The 17,926-nt window shown below is 37.2% G+C and overlaps 1 protein-coding gene and 1 long non-coding RNA gene across 18 annotated transcripts in view; one reads left to right on the forward strand and one right to left on the reverse strand.

Moving 5' to 3' along the window:
- Zbtb20 (zinc finger and BTB domain containing 20) overlaps window positions 1-17,926 on the forward strand; it is an 806,989-nt gene that overhangs the window by 500,434 nt on the left and 288,629 nt on the right. Inside the window, exon 1 of one of the 17 annotated variants that reach the window (XM_071615316.1) lies at window positions 15,144-15,269. The exons of 15 other annotated variants lie outside the window; for them this stretch is intronic. The gene's annotated coding sequence lies outside the window, so the exon portion shown is untranslated. Of the gene's footprint in view, window positions 1-15,143; window positions 15,270-15,909; window positions 16,035-17,926 lie in introns of those variants that run through there. One more of the 17 variants, XM_071615318.1, reaches the window with a different exon arrangement.
- LOC139706718 (uncharacterized) lies at window positions 12,284-15,630 on the reverse strand. Its single transcript, XR_011708348.1, has 3 exons — window positions 15,289-15,630; window positions 13,898-13,971; window positions 12,284-12,389 (listed from the first exon to the last, which is right to left on the reverse strand). It is a non-coding gene; the product is annotated as an uncharacterized lncRNA (long non-coding RNA).

The raw sequence follows: 17,926 nt of genomic DNA on the forward strand, positions 1-17,926 counted from the left end.
GAAATAAGTTCAATAGGATGAAAATCCATATGTTCTGTGTAACTTGCCTAGATTCCACAGACCCTTTGAATGTGGTTCCTAAGCACTGTGAGCAATCTTGAAAATTCATTTCCATGCTCTGCCCACGAGATAGCAGAATGCTGGGGCATCTATTCAAGATCAGATCAGAAGGAAGACTGCCACCTGCTGAGAATCAACCCCCAGATTTTTGTACAACTTGGGGACTCCAATTAGAACTGATTATTCACAACCCACATTCTCAGACCAAAAGACACATTCTAAACAATATTCCCCAGGGACCTCGGTCATCTTCACAGGGATCTACATGAAAACCATTGAACCAGTATTTGAAATGTTAGAAAGGAAAATCTGTTCAGTATTCAGGTAGTTAACCTATCTTTACAGCTAACCAGAAAAATATTTTATAATGGGAGACTCTTAAATTAGCAATTGATAAAAAGAATTAAACTGCTTAAAATGGGTTTTTATACCTCAAAGTTAAATTTGACAGTGCCCAACTGTGCTTAAACTTCCAATGTCCTCATAACAAACATTTTTTTTCTTTGAAAACAGATATTATTTGTGAGAACATATTGCTGTGTGCCACTCATGTAATATGCTGTCTTCCAACTCTGCCTATAAAAGGCTGTATTGAAAGATGACCCAGGAGTGTTACACTTAACAGAGTAACACTATCAGGAAAATGATAAAGAATTTACCAATTATTGCTAACTATTGCTGAATTATTTGGCAATCTTTCAAATAAGATTACTTCTCCTTGTCCACGTAACTTAAGAAGTATTTTCTCAGTTGGTGAAAAGTTCACGTTAATTCGGTTTGTTCCTGAAAAAAATAATGTCAGTTTTCTTGAAATTTTAACTTTTATTCGAGGTAGAAAATTTCCCTGCTGGAGAGCAAGTTGCAGCCTGGAAGTAGTAAAATGTCTGGGAGGGGAAAGGAGGAGGGGAGTGAGGGGACTAATGAAACTTTGTTGTGGAATAGTTCACAAAGGAATACAAGATGTGTTACATAATGCAGCCCTTTGTTTGTGGAGGCTCTGACAGAATCCTGTAGTTTTAGCTCAAGCTAAATGCTGCCACCAAAGTCCTGCCTAACTCCGGGCAGCTCTGAGTCTTTTTTCCTACCTCCTGCCATGATTACTCTGGCTTCTGATTAAATCACACCTTGTGTTTAAGGTCACTAACCTAAAATGACCCAAAGCTACTTATTTCTCTCCTCAACAGTTCCCTAGTACTTGTAATATTTGGAAGGTTTGAAAATAGCTTCTGTCTCAACTTATGTAGTCTTTTCTCCAAAAGCAAATGCTATAATAGTTTCCTCACTCATGGGTTCAAACCTCAGGTGAGAGATTTTGGAAGCTAATTAGCATGCTAAGGAGTCTGTAGCATTTGGGTGAGTCACAATCACACAACCCTTTAAGCAACAGAGAAAAAAGTCTTGTTGCTAGGAATATTGGAAAGAATACATATTCTGTAGACAATACTGTCTACTCCAGCTATAATATTTTTTTAAAAATGGAAATTATTGTGTGCTATAAAAACTAAAATAGAATTTATGAGGAAGGTGGAACATAACTGGATTACAACATAACTAAAACAATCAGCTTGATAAAAGAATAATGATAGTACACTCTGAGGGAAAAATAAAAGCTTAAAAGCAAAAACACCTTTGTTATATATAATAAGTAGCCACTACTTTTTGAATTCCTTTAATCTTTGGAGATAGGAAGTGAGGTTTATTCCAATTTTCCCCTACTGTCTCACATAGTAGATACTTATTAAATCATAATAAGTTTATGAGTGAGATTCCAATCTAGAAGTTAAGCTATGATTTAACAAATCATAGAAATGATAGGACAACGCACTTAAAACTAGGGCATACTTGGAAATACCATGATAAAGAGAAACTAATGTAGTCTGGCATTACTTCCCAGAATACTTATTGGGAAGTACTCGATTTTAGGATGCCTAAGCAAGATGGAATGAGGAATAAAGGTTGGGATACCAAGTTAGTAATTTGAACTTGATCTTTTAAACCCCAATTATATTCCTGGAATCAAGTTTTTGTTAATACACAAGAATACCCTCCAACAAGCCCAACAGCCATTAGAAGCATCATGCCTGTAGCTGTCACTTGCTCCCCTTTCTCCATATTCTGTTCTTTGTAATCTCTAGAGATTCCCATTGTTAAAAGGAGCTTTGGGAAAATGAAAAGCAGTCTGTTGCAGATTACTACTTTACAATAATTGAAATTTACATTTACTCAAGTTTCTGTTTTAGTCCAGAGAATTCTAATCAAGAGGTGCTAGGTAGGCAGATAGTTCTATTATCTTAATGAATTGATCCGTTTATCAATTTATGATGCTCTTTCTCACTTGTGACATTTGATTTACTAAGTCTATTTTAGTTGCCATTTTCATGGAATATACTTTCCAACCTTTCACTTTCAGTCCATGTGTATCCCTAAAGCTAACATGATTTCTTTCAGGCAACATACTGTTGAATCTTGTATTTTTATCCAGTCTACCAGTCTTTGTTTGGAAAATTTAATTCCACTTAACTATTAATAGCTAAGGATTTATTTTTGCCATTTTGTTAATTGCTGACTATTTTGTTCTTCCTTTGTTCCTTTCTTCCTCTCTTGTTTTCCATTGTGATGGGGTTTATGTTTGTTGCTATTGTTTATTAGTGGTATGCTTTCATTCTTTTCTGTTGTATTTTGTGTACCTACAGTCTTTTATTTGTATTTACCATGAGGCTTATGTAAAACAACTTATAAATTATGTCACTCTACTTCTAAAGCTGATAACTAATTCAATCTCATCCAAAAATTCTATTCTTTTATGTCTCAGTTCTCCACACTTCACATAATTGGTGTTGCAATTTACATTTTTTCTACTATGTATCTATTATTAAATTATTGTAGTTATGGTTATTTGATACTTCTGTGTTTTAGTGTTTATCCTGTAGATGAATGTGATTTACACACTACCATTGTAGTATTAGCAGTCTTCAGTATTTGACCTACTCTACTTACCTTTCCCAGTGAGTTTTCAACTTTCACATTTTCATGCTAATTATCATCATTTCATTTCAACTTAAAGAAAAAATTCAGCATTTTTTCATAAAGCAGGCCTAGTGGTGATGAACTCCCTCAACTTGTGTTTGTCTGGGAAAGCCATATCTCTCTTTTGTTCTGGAAGGACACCTTTGCTGGGTATGGTATTCTTAGTTAGCAACTTTTCTTTCCAACACTTTGAATATATCATCCCATTCTCTCCTGGACTGGAAGATTTGTGCTGAGCTAGTCCTCTGAACGCCCTTGAATGTGAGGAGTTGCTTTTTTCTTACTACTTTCAAAATTATCTCTTTGATTATGTGTTGCTTTGGTATAGATCTATTTCCTGCCTTTCCTCTTTCCTTTTCTCTCTCTGCCTCCCTCCCTCTCTTCCAGGACTCACATTATGTATTCATGGTTTTCTTGATGGAGTTCCATAAGTCCCTTGGGCTTTTTTCTACCCTTTTTTCCTTTTTGCACTTCTGACTTCATAATTTCAAATGTATTCATGTTCACAATTTCTTCATTTTGTTTGCTCAAGTCTGATTTTGAACCACCTTAGTGAATTTTTCTAATTTTTGTATTCTTCAGCTCCAGTATACTGATTGGATCTTTTTTTTTGAATCAATGCTATCTCTTTATTTAATTTCTCATTTTGTTCATGTATCTTTTTCCTGACTTTGTTCAGCTATCAATCTTCATTTTTTTTGACTCACTAAGCTACTTTAAGATAACTATTTTTAATTATTTGTCAGTCAATTCACAGATTTCCATTTCTTTCAGGTTGGTTATTGGAGATTTGTTTTCTTCCTTGCCTTGTGTTATGTTTTCTTTATTGTTGATATTCTTTGTAGGTTTGCTTTGTAATTTCAGCATCTGAAGAAACAACTATCTCTCTCAGTCTTTATGGACCAATTTTGACTGGGAGATACCTTCACCAGTCAGCAGTGCTTCATATAAAGCAAAATAGAGACCAGCCCCTCAGGGAGCATACTCTAAAGCTAGAATGAGGTCCCTTTCACTTCCTCTGGGCCTTTCTGGAAGAAATTCTTGCTTCTGCGTTTTCCTCCAGTCAGTCAGTGCAGTGTCATCTCTAAAGGGATGCCTGTCCCTTTTCTTTGTTGCTAACTGTTTCAGGGGACTGAATATGGTTGGTTGTTCAGGGATCACTATGGGATGAAAAGGAAATGGAACTCCACAGAGGGTTCTCTAAAATGCTGGAGATGAGGTTCACATCATTTCCTTCTCTCCTTCATGAGTGAAAAGCTTTACTTTTGCACATATTCCAAACCTTGCAAAGTAGCACCAGCTGTAGGGAGTCACTTTCCCTTTCCTTTGTCCCTAACTGACCCAGGAGAGGAATCTCTGGGTCAGCTCTGTATAAGGGAAGACCAAAATCAGTTCCAAAGCGGTTCTCTGGCTGGTTATGCCAGGAGAGCATCTGGCCACACACTCAAATCTCACTTTTTGCCCCATATGAGAAATCATGGGCTGAAGCTGTCTTTTCAGTATTGAGCTAAACTGGTTTGAAGGAGGTAATGACATAACATAGTGATGTTGCTCTTCTTACCCATATAAATGCATCTGCTCTTGGTATGTCTCTTCTAAAGTACTTCTTCTTAGCTAGAATCCGAATTTCTTTTCAGGATATTTTAGTTTCAACATCATTATTGTATATGTATTTCTGTGACAGAATGAGAAGTAGAGTTTGTACTGCTCCATAATCCTAATGTCATCCCTATTGTTTGTAAGAACTAAATTTTACCTGAAAAAATATGCCAATAACAAGCCAATAGGCACAATATTGAGATGTGCAACCTCCATTGCTTGACATTTCTGGCACACCCATGGTCTATAGCCATTTAGTGAAATTCACTTGTTAATTTAGGCTTCAACTTTCTGGGTTATGTTAGAATATATCAGATAATTCGAGCTGAATAGTGCTTCTTATTTTAGACAAAAGAAAATATATCTTGTTCTAAATGAAAATATATCATTTTCAGTGGCAGATATTTACAACCACTCTTCCAAAGACTTATTAATATTGAACTTTGGTAAGTTTCTTAATTTATTGGAGCCTCAGTTTTATCATCTGCAAAATGAGGTAACTGAACATGGTCTCTAGTTACTACTTTCAGCTCTAAATTGTATGACCTCATTTTTCAGTTCACTTCAACAAATATTAATGAATGGAATACTTACTAAGTGCAAACCAATGAGGTAGAACCTGAAAGAATATAGAAGTGCATAATGTAATCTTTTCATGCAAATAGCTAATAATTTGATACATTCAAGATTGACATAGGTATTCCCCAAAACATCCTAGTTCCTTATGTTTGATGTATCATTTAGGAATGAGAGCATATGATTTATTCCTAAAGGGGAGGAAATTCACTCCTTTGTTAGTGTTTCTTATATCTAGGTTTGAAGAACAAAACATGGTGCCTGAACTATCATTTTTATAATATTGTTCATATGTATCTTACCTTCATTGCTAATAATTTAAATTATCCTAGAACCATTAATCTCACTCATCCCAAAAGTAACCCCGTACAGCTAGGAAAGGATAACTTTCTTTATGTAGTCATTCCTCAGAAATCTTGATCCTGAATTTCTTGGAGTTAGATGATGTTCCAGAGAGTGAGAACAGGTGAAAATCTAGGAACCATACCTCCAAGATTGCATAGCCAGCTTCCTTTGTGTATTATTTCTTTTAGCAAGTTCTATAGATTTGATTGCTAGAGCATCTTTCACAGTTGATCCTTTCTTATCCCCTGTCCAAACAGCAGCCTACCCATTGATGATTTCAATAGGAAAAAAAAAGAGAGAGAGGAAGAATGAAATGTTTGTAACAACAGATGTGCTTATGCAACCAGTGATAAAATGATGTCACGTTTCAGTCTTTGGTTTATATTAAGGTTAGAGCTGAAAAAATATTTATGTACTCCTTTATCAGTCTAATCTATAAATATTTGACCATAGACCTAGCAACTGTAATAAACCTGCTCTTTTGCTAGGTGAGAACATCATTTTAAATATGCCAACATGGAAACTGCATCAATTCTCAATATCACTAGAATTTTCTTAGCCTGTTTTTGAAAAGCATCAGAAAGAGAACAAATGTAGTTCTTTTTACAAATTTTGAAAGAAGATCCCTACAAATCATATATTATGTTTTATTCTTTATCTAAATCTTCCTGGGTAGTAAAGAAGTCATATTTGTATTTGGTCTTGTGGTTTTCTTAGTCAAAAAATTTGCATCTAAAGCCTAGGAAAATGTTCTGCCCGCACAGTTGAATGTTTAAACAGGTGTGTGCCTCATTGGCCTGGCTCAGGAAAGGTAGTCTTCTCCTTTGAAAACTTCGACATTAAGAGAATGCTTCTTGGGCTGGGGATGTGGCTCAAGTAGTAGCGCACTTGCCTGGCATGTGTGCGGCCCAGGTTAGATCCTCAGCACCACATACAAACAAAGATGTTGTCTCTGCCGAAAACTAAAATGTAAATAAAATATAAAAAAAAAAAAAAAGAGAATGCTTCTTGTGCCAACTTTCAGGAGTGCTTACGAAGGAAATGTCAGGTGATGCTTAAGTCTTTTTACCTGGTTACCAAACCACTTGCTTCCCTCCTCTCTGTGTTCTCATGAAGAAATTGATTTAATAGGTTCAAGATATTATTAAATACATTCTGCATTAATATTATATGTCCTCTTTGAATCCAAGTGGCAATACAATAGAATTTCATTTTATAAATAACACCTTTCAAGCTAACACCACAGGGCACGGTACAAAAGAATCAAAATAGAACACAAATGCTGTAATCAAATGCAGACCCCAGGAAGGCTGATTAAAAAGGCATGTTGCTAGTAAGAGCAGCCGACAGGGTAAGTATAATGGGTCATTGCAGAAAAGCCAGCTGAACAGAAGGGTGAACTAAAATAAAATGGACTTGCCTGCCTGGTTCACATGGATTTATGACTCTCCTTTGTCATCTTCTCCTTTAGGACTCAGCAACTGAAGGGAAGAGGCATGTGTATGTGTTGGAGGGAGGGATCAAATGTAGGGTCCTTAAATTTGTAATCAGTACTCACATGCAGCACAAACAAAAGAAAATCCTAAGGACAACCACCTGCAGCTGGCAGAGGAGCCTACAATAAGATCTCGAGATGAACCAGGGAATATCACTAGTTTTCAGAAAGCACAATTGTGTGGAACAAGAAGATCCATTCTAAATGGTGAGGCCAGGCCTAGGTGCAGATGGATAGATGGGTAAGACAGGTGTTTTAATGATCTGAGCCTCACCATGGTGTACTATTCTCTACCAACTAGTTTTTATGCTCTCAGCCTCTCACAACCACCATCCTTGTCTAATTTCAGGGCTTTGTGTTTTTATTTTATTTTTTAAATATCAATTTTTAAACTCTTTCATTTTAGTTATACATGACAGTAGAATGTATTTTGACATATCATACATACATGGAGTATAATTTCTTATTCTTGTGGTTGTATATGATGTGGAGTTACACTGGTTGTGTATTCATATATGAACATAGGAAAGTTATGTCTAATTTGTTCTACGGTCTTTCCCATTCCAATCCCCGCTCCTTTCCCCTCACTCCCCACTGTTCAGTCCAGTGAACCTACACTCCTCCTACCTGGCATATTGTAAGCCAGCATTATTGTCTCCAGTTCCATCCATTTATTGGCAAATGCCATAATCTCATTCTTCTTTATGGCTGAGTAATATTCCATTATGTGTGTGTGTGTGTGTGCATGCACGCACATATGTGTATGATATGTATACACATCTATTCTGGTGCCAAAGCAGCTAAAACTCAGGTAATATCACCAGTGCTATAGTATCATTCATATATATCACATTTTCTTCATCCATTAATTTATTGAAGGGCACCTAGGTTGGTTCCATAGTTTAGCTATTGTGAATTGATCTGCTATGAACATTGATGTGACCATATAATATACTGATTTTAAGTTCTTTGGGTATGTACCTAGGACTAGGATAATTGGGTCAAATGGTGTTCTATTCCAGGTTTTCTTAGGGATCTCCATACTGCTTTCCAGAGTGGTTGCACCAATTTGCAATCCCACCAGCAATATATGAATGTACCTTTTCCTCCACATCCTTACCTACATTTATTGTTATTTGTATTCTTGATAATTGTCATTCTGACTGGAGTGAGATGAAATCTCAGTGTAGTTTTAATTTGCATTTCTTTAATTGCCAGTAATGTTGAACATTTTTTTATATATTTGTTGACCATTCATATTTCTTCTGTGAAGTGTCTGTTCCATTCCTTTGCACATTTATTGATTGGGTTATTTGGTGTTTTTGGTGTTAAGTTATTTGAGTTCTTTATATAAACTGGAGATTAATGCTCTATCTGAGCTGCAGGTGACAAAGATTTTCTCCCATTCTGTAGGCTCTCTCTTCATTGTCTTGATTGTTTCCATTGCTGTGAAGAAGCTTTTTAGTTTGATACCATCCCATTTATTGATTTTTTTTTTTTTTTACTTCTTGCGCTTTCAGAGTCTTGCGGGAGAATTTGGTTTCTAAGCTGACATGAAGGAGATTTGGGCCTATTTTTTTCTCTAGTAAGGGCTTTGTGTTTTTAAATCTACCTCTAATTACATAATGAAAGTTTCTGTCTCTTTCTTAAAAGAATAAAGAAATTGGGCAGAAAGAGGGAGGTACTTTGGAGTATACCTCCCCACCTGTATATACAAAACTAATTCTGGAAATGACCACTATGTACCTTGAGTTGTGAGCCAAATTGATCACAACAGGGATGATTGTTTATTTAATATTGAGGGTAGAACAATATTGGGAGGTATTACAGGAAAAATTCGCTATTAAATATATCATACATTTATTAAAAAAAATAGTAACATATAGTTAACAGCTCCCAAGCCCTCTGGGGAAAAAAGTCATAAAACAAGCAAATAGTGGTTCTAGAGTCAATTTTAAAAGAAAGAGAAAGAGAAATGATAACTGGGGCAATTTTTACTTTTCTCAAGGGTATTTGTAACAACTCCACTGATTATCCACTTAGTTGAAATTCTGGACTAGGATCACTGATGCATTAATTTAGGTCAATAGTATTCTGTACATCTTTTTCTTAAGTACATTATAAACATTTAAATATAACATATGTAAGCAGCACTTGGGGGAAAGGGTTATTATTCAAATATTAGTACTGTGACTTTTAAAAAATGTCTTAAGTAGATTTTTGTTTAATAGCCTCTTATTATTATCCTTAATTCTGACTTATGCAAAGAGAGTTAATTTATTAGTAAAGGTGAACAACATTGCAATAACTTGAGAACACTGGATTGTAATTTCCAAAGTGAGTTAGTTCATAAAGTATGTGAGCAAATTATAATACCTGTGCCAGTTATCAGTGTCTTGTCTCTCAGGTCTAAATTTGACAGTCCTTTTTTGCTCTATAAAAATGTATCTTGAGTCTTTTAAGTATTTTTCTTTGCCAGCTGGCATGAGGGTACTTGTCAGTACAGGCCATAGAATGAGAATGTAGAAGGAAAAGGTCTTCCTTCCCAGTTCCCAGGTTCTCCTTTGGTAGACTCCTGCAGTGTGTATGGTTCATCCAGAGCCTGGCTTCTGTACCTTCAGCAGCTTCTCTGGCATCCAGCTCCTTACCACACAAGCTACCCTGGAGCCTAGCAGCTAAAGCTCAGTATCACCAGTACCTGGCACTCAGCAGCTTCCCCTAGCTCTTACCTCACATGCAGACATCCACCCACACCAGGGTATGTACATGTGTGAGATAACACCCTTTGGATAGCTTTTCCTGCACCCTTACATAGAGATTTCCAGCATAGATGCTTCCCAGCAACATCTCTGGTATTCAATGAGTTATAGTCATGCCTTATCCAACAAGGTCTAGATTCCAGCCTAGAGATAGCAGGGGCTCTTCTTTTTGTCCTTCAAAGTCTGCATCCAGGGATAGAAGTACAAGTAGCAGTTTCTCTGTTATTTGCTTTTCTTATATTGTTTAGAGTTCCCTTTATTTCTCACTAGCTCCCCCATTACTTTAATACCCTATTATTGTTTTTTTTTTTTTAATTTTTAAGAAATTTTTTTTGTCAATGGACACAATACCTTTATTTTATTTGTTTTTATTTTTATGTGGTTCCGGGGATATAACCCAGTGCCTCGTGCATGCTAGGCAAGCACTCTACTACTGAGCCAAACGCGGGCCCCCTATTGTTAATGATTTTTAAACTAAACTGTTCTGTTCACATTGCTGTGTGTTTTCTCCGTGAGGACCTTGGCTGATATATACCAAAATCGTATTAAAACAATCTGTATTCTTCAGGAGTAAGAGAAAGTAAATATGACAAGTCATGTCTTAATAAAACAGGTTAGTAATGGTACAATGTGCTTTATCTAGAGTGCACTCTTCGATGACAAAATGCTTTAAGAATTTGATGCTAGATTTAATGGTTGTAAGATAATATGATGCAATATATTAGCTGTACATGTAACTTTAAAGATCTATTTTTTAAAATGTTTTACTTGAGGGGCTGGGGTTGTGGCTCAGTGGTAGAGTGCTCGACTAGCATGTGCAAGGCCCTGGGTTCGATCCTCAGCACCACATAAAAATAAAAATAAATAAAATAAAGGTATTGTGTCCAACTACATCTAAAAAATAAATATTAAAAAAATTGTACTTAATTTTACGGTGTTTGTTAAAACATAATCCATTTATAAACAGCAAAAGTCTGAACTCCAAATCATTTGTTGATCTTGAAAGTATGTTGTATAATAATAATTATATAAAGTGTATTTGTAGATTATTAATGCTAGAGTAAGAATGATATTCATCATATATTGAGAACCCAGAAAATTCTCAGCACTTTATTTTATTGGATCCTCATAGCAATACAAATGGATACTGTAATCATCCCCCATTTTATAAATGGGAAAAAAAGACATTTGGGAAGGTTAACGAAGTGACCTAAGGTAATACATATAGTAATATTTAGAGCCAAAATTTGCACATGGATCTGCCTGTAAGTCCTCGACCATAAGTATCTGTTTCCAGAAAATGAAGCAAATGACAAGATACCTGTAAAAATAAACATAGAATATTTGGTTTTTGTTTGTTTTCATCAAAGATTTAGACCAAAACAAAACTGAAGCATCCCTGGAATGTACAGCACACCCTGAAATATTTCTGATTTAGCTAGCCTATTACTTTTACTTAACCAGATATGGACAAACTGAGTGAACACTGGCTATCAAATCCCCAGAATCAAAGTGTTAACAGTGTATCAGAAATGCAGCAGCCTTTATTCAGAGCAGAATTGAAGGCAGATGAAATATTAACAGCAGTTCTAGCAGCACAAAATGAAATATGAGATCCTGTATCAGAAATTATTAGTAACCTGTTAAAAGAAATGCTGAAAAATGGCAGTTACCAAATTAAAACTGGGAAACAGAGCCCAAATGGGAAATTTCAAAAAGTTTGGAGGAAAATAAATGACAGATTGTCCTCTTGGCTCTTATTACTATGCCATCCTAAATCCTACTTGGCAATGGATGGTGGAGGTGAAATAAGAACTGCATCACTGCCAGTGCTGGTCCTCAAATTTGTAGTCCTAAGTGTCTGTGATGGTGTCTGGGATTGATTGGAAAAGTAGTTAGAAGTTGATAGCTTTTGAGCTTTATCTAAATTGAAGAGTCTGGAGACTCTTATTATGAAAGGCTTCCTCTCATTTGTGAATTGGCCCCTTTGCTCCACTTTTGGATGGCTGACTTCCTCCATGCAGAGCTACACTGAATGTTCTATGTGGGAAAGCTATTCTCCTTAAATGCCTTCAAATTTAAAGCACTATCTGGATATGTTAGTGTTTATGATTCAAAATACTAGCATCAAAAGAGAGAGAGAGAGGATACGAATACAAAATACCAAGCAGTAAATGAAGGAGATATTTTTCCATCAGTAGCTAAGAGCAGAAAAATTGCTATAAGCTGAGTTGTTGAGCATTTGATGCCAGAGGAGGGGGGAGGAAATGAGCTATAGAACCATCAGATCTTAGTGTTGGCAGAGACCATGGAGTTCATGCAGTCCTACTCTATCATTTTTCAATGAAGAGACTGAGACATGGGGAGTTAAGGGACTTGACTTGCCCAAGACACATAGTTGTTTATTGACAGTCATGCCAAAAACATTTCCCAACTCCCAATCTGGAACTCTGATGTTCAGCCTGCTACTACCATCCTGTACTGTAAATTAACACTAACCCAGCCTGGAACATAGAAGAATCCAGCATCTGTGGGGAGCAAGAAAAAGAAATGCATTTAAAAGTGGAAATCAGTTGTGACTAGTTGGCCAAACTTATGCAAGCCATTTTGTCAGTTTCCTTTCCAGGCCCTCCCTTAACATGAAAGAAAAGAATTTGGTTATAATCCCCTAAGGTTTATAAGTATGTGTTCAGGTTTGATTTGTTTGGAGAATTCTTCTGCATACAAGTTACCTCCAGGTATAGACTAGCTTGTGGGTGGCATTGCTATTGATCCCTGTTATTTACTTGAGACTTTCTTTCTCTAGCTGTGAAATTGCTTCAGAGTCATAGTGGTGTGTGTGTGTGTGTGTGTGTGTGTGTGTGTGTGTGTGTTGGGGGTGGAGCTGTTCTTTCCATGAGACACTCTTGTGAATCAGAGTTGCTTTAAGATGTAAGAATTATCCTCTCTTAACCCTTGTATTCTGCTAGCCTCCTGAATAACTTGGAACATTTTGGGGACTTTTTCTCAGGCTCATGAGTTTGGTGAAATAATTTTTCTTTATTTTGGAAGCACAGAGTAGTTTGAAGTACCAGTGCCACAGAAGTTACAATAAAAATGCCTCAATAGAATTCCTTGTAAAATAGCAGTACAGGTCTTTCAAACCAGTCAAATATTTTTCAGAATAGGGCAACCAGAAATGAGAGAATCAGAGAATATGATGAAAACTACAGATGGAACACTTTGCATGAAAAGTGATTATATACAAGAGAGGGCTCAGGAGTGGGTAGGGATGGAGTGGGAAAGGAAGGGTAACTGAAACAAGAGAAGATAATGCTTGACCAGGTCTAGTAAAATATTCTCTGCCACAACCACTGTTCCATGAAGAGATTGAGCCAAGAGGCCTGAATAAACTAACCTTAAGTTCAGAGTTGCCATTATTGCGGGAGGCATCAGGGAGAACACATCCGGACTCGTGTTACACAGTAATCACTGCTGGGTGTCAGCATTCATCAGCCAGATGGTCAGACCCACAATTAATCAATTAGGCTGGGATGATCAACTGAACTAAGTTTTCCCCTTTGGTTAAAAACCCTCATCATGCGGTCAAGGCCAATAGTACTTTTATCCTGTTGCTTTTGGAGAAGCTTCTAAAAATTCCTCTTTCAGGCCTCTAGTTACTGGACATTGTTAGGCTCCAACTTACTTTGACAACATAGAGACCCCAAATCAGGGTTTCCACATAGTAGATTATCACCATCCTGTGTGTTCAATTATGATGATTAACATACCACACAAAAATAGGCTTTTTAAAGCAGTGTTGTAAGCAGTGTTATTTGACTGATGTTACTGGTCTTTGAACTGGTTCCACTCAATCCAATGGAACAATGAAAGGGATTCTTTTACTGGGAACTTATAAAGATGATATAATAATCAAACAATAACAATAATAGCAACTCATGACGTATTCACCATGAGACTGATACTGCTATGACAGAGATGGATAAACATGAGTCAGTCTTTATAATACTTCAGTGATGGTGAGAACATTACTTACATTTCAAAGAGAAGGCAACTGAGGCTGGAAAGTTCATTAAATACTTAAAAAAGATATGTTGAGATGATTCAGTACTATGGGATGAAAAACAAATGATTTTCTTAAACATATATATTTATGCATCCCAAAGATAACAATTAGAAATATATCATAAATTTTCATTATCTCTCTTCAAAGAACATTGAAGAGTTCTTGTACTCATCTTTCCAGATCTGTTGATCCTATTCTGTTTTCCAAGCCCCTCTTCTCCATACCATTTGATTGGGTATTGCTTTCTTCCCTGTTTCAGTGTCACCACCATTATTTGCAATAATTCTCAGTCTCCACCCCTAGCATCCTTAGCTAGATATGGTACCTTTAATTATGACTTAAATACCAAGAGTTTTTGTAACTTGACTTACAGGGCAATTGCCTCCTCTAAAACAAAAAGTGTGGCACTAATTTTTTTTTTTTTTTTTTTTTGTATGTTGAGCCTGGTTATTTCCCTCGGAGTTTCATTTCCACTCTCTTCTAGCTATATTGCAGTACACATTACAAGGAGAGAGTTTTAAAAATCCTATTGGTGGGAAACATCACTTTCTTAATGGAAGCCTGTACTGACTTCACTAAGTAAAATGTGAACACAAGTTCTAAGTTCCTTTGTGTTTCATCATTCAGATTTCTCCCAAGTTTTACTTAGAGAGTGCTCCTTTTTAACCATTTTATGCAGATTATTCAAAGATGCTACTGATCCACCACTTTGAGATATTAGGCTCTTACTAATATTATTTATGAAGAATGCAACTTCTCTTGCTATCTAACTGCAGTGCTTTGCTTTTTATTTGCTTTGCTACTTGACAAATTGAGAAAGCAATACCAAGATGCCAGAAGAGTATATTGATCACCACCATTTCTTACTTCAAGTTTGAGAGCACATGGGAGAAAAGCTAGTCCAGAAATCTAAGGAGCATCTTTTCTCCTCCAAGGCTCCAGCAGTATCCTCTTCTTCTGACTGTGGTACTCTGTTTTGCAAGCATGTTTTCTCCTTGCTACCCCTTTTTCTAGTTCTACAATCTTCCCCCTAGAGCTGATGAAGCACTTACATTTTGACCTGCAGGATCCCTATGGACTGCAGAGTTGAGCCCTGCCATCCAGACTGCCTTTCTGCTTCATTTTGCTCCTGACCTAAACCCCCCTGCTATTCCAGGCCTGGCCTCTCATGACCAGAGACTGCTGACTCATCCTGGCCTGTGCCAAGCTGTGCAGTCGCTTAGTGATGTGGACAGGAGTCGAAGGACTAGAATGAGATCACTGAACTCATTTCACTTGTTGCTTACGGTACAGTCCAGCATGAGCTGGAAATGTAGGAACCTCAGCCTCCCGAGCAGAAAGAGTAAGTAGATTAAACACACCTCATCACCAAGTCCTCAACACGCAGTGGACGGGTGGCGGGCGGGGGCTTGCTTTATCATGGCCGTGGCTAGGGCATTCCGGTTCATCAGGAGTTTTCCTTTGTCCTCTCTTCTTCCTCTCCTTCACAATTGCACCCTTCCCCCCTTCCCTGAACTTCCCTTCTGAAAATGTCCGGATGGTACAGCAATGATCTGGGCAGAAATGAAATTTTGCTAATAAGCAGCCTCCGCCAGAAACCCTGGAACAGTAACACTGCTGAAACTGCTTAGTTTGTCTACTGGGAACTCACATAAACTTCCCAACAGAATTCAAGAGGATAAGAGGATGAGAAAAGCTTTTTTTCCCTCCTTTTTCTTTCTTCTCCTTTATTTCTTGATCCTCTTTTTTCTTTCTGTTTTAAGGGAGGTAGTTTCAGGAGACATGGCCGCATTCTGGTGTGGTGTAAAGTTTTCCGTCAGGAGACAATAATGTACATTCCTCTGGCAGGACGGGGTGGGTTTTTTTTGTTTCTCTTGCTGTTGTTTATTTATAAGACATTTCCTCTCAGTTAGTGGAAGTTAGATCGTAAGAGGCTCCAGTGATTTTCCTTCCACCTCCCCTCCCTAATTTCTGTGCTTCAGCACTCTGGAACACTGTGAACTCGACACACTAATCAGAGCAGGGAGCTAACAGCCAGGCCTGGACGCTCTCAAGAGACTGTGCTGATTCTCAATCGTCACTCCTTGGATCAGGAACCACAGTCCTGGTGAGTGGTGAGGTTCCAGAATTTGATGTGTCAAGGATTCTATTCTTGGTGTCTCTGAGGCAGGCAGGGAATAAAGGGTGTTTTAAAAAACAACAACAAAAAATACATTTTTTAAAAAAGCTACCAAACAGAGTGATGAAGATTTTCAGTGTGCACAGCTGAGAGCACTCGATGGACAATGGTAGAGCCTTGAGTCTGTGCTCAGGAAGAGCCTGTAGGCATAAGTTTTGTGCCTCCACAGATGGCTTTTGGCCTTGACATACCTAGCAAACATGCTTATGGAGGAGGAAGATAGGTGATTGAGTGGGGGCAGGAAAGTAGTATCTAGGGCGGTAGGTGGGAGAAATGAAAGTGGAATTAATTGTTCATTTGAAGTTTCGCTCTACCAACTTTTCATGCAACTTTGTTCTGAGCATTTATGTTGTACTCACAGTACTTACATACCCAGATAAGCAGGAAAGAAATTCTACAGTGGATGTTTAGCAGAAGAATATTGCTAATACTGTTCTTCTAAAGATCACTTTGCTAAGAACTGCTGCTTTTAAATGTTAGGAAACCTCTCCCCACTTTTATTTGTCATACCCCTTTCTTTATTCTTCTGTATTCATGGTATGGAGCAGAAGAATGCAATGACAATCCTTATTTGGTTCCAGGGAAATTCATCATCCTGACATAGGAAAACTAGATGACTGTCCTCCTGGTATTAAACCCAAATATAGGATTGCCCTCAATATAAAAGACTCTGATTGAGTAGACTCTGAGAAGTTGTCGAAGGAATGGTGTGGGGGTGGGGAGGTTGCATCCTGTCTGATAGTGAGACTATCATATCAGCCACCAGCCCAGCTTTCAGAGCCAATGAGAGCCTTTCGTGTCCTTCATATTAACTCATACTCTTCTTGGAAGTGAAATTTCAGGTGGAATATATTTTCATCCTTTGCTGTCTGATCCCTACTTAGTTGCTCTTCTACAGGTATTTGATCTCACTATACTTTCTCATCTTCTTTCTAATTTTAAGAATCTGGCATGTTCTGAAATACTGAGTGGGGAAAAAAAAAAAAACGAAAACCAAAAAAACATGGTAGCCATAAAAGCATTTGACTGTGTGGCAGCATCTGAAGTGAATTGCTCTTTGGATAGAGAAGGAGTCTTTGATGTCCCCAATATGGTTCTCATAGGCTAAAACTTCCCAGAACCACAACCCAGCCTAAGGGGCAGTTACTCGATGTTCTTAAATATTTGGAAAGAGATGTTATTTTATTGTTTTAGTTGTCTTTGCTATTAACACGTTGCCAGTAGATTCCTCCTAGAGTTAAAAATGCTTTAGCAATAGTTGATTTTACATCTAACCAGATGTGTATTGAATGGTCCTGTTGTGTGTACTCTTGTCCAAGCTGGCACAGTGATCCAACATATAACATTGATACTTAGCTTTGGAATCTTGTTTGCTACTCTAGACAGTTCAGATTCTTAAGCATATACTTCATGCATACTTACATATCTAAAGTTCCCTACAGAGACTAACCACTGCTACAGCCGCATCAAGATTTGTCAGGGATCCCTAGGAAAAAGATAAACCTTCCTATCACAATTCCTATAGTTTCTGAGACTTATCAAATTCCTCATCCATCATTATGATAGGAAGCAATCTCAGAATTTTATTAGGGCCAACATGCTTAAAGCATATTAACTTTATATAATAATGAAGTTTGCCCATTTCAATTAGCCTATGTTAGTTATTACTATACTGTTCATATATATAATAATGTTTCTTGGGTATTTCCCATGAGTTCATATCTCTCTCTCTCTCTCTCTCTCTCTCTCTCTCTCTCTCTCTCTCTCTCTCTCTCTCTCTTTTTGGTACCAGACATTGAACCCATGGATGCTTACCCACT

Source organism: Marmota flaviventris, chromosome 8 (assembly GCF_047511675.1).
Source record: "Marmota flaviventris isolate mMarFla1 chromosome 8, mMarFla1.hap1, whole genome shotgun sequence".
Taxonomy (NCBI): Eukaryota; Metazoa; Chordata; class Mammalia; order Rodentia; family Sciuridae; genus Marmota; species Marmota flaviventris.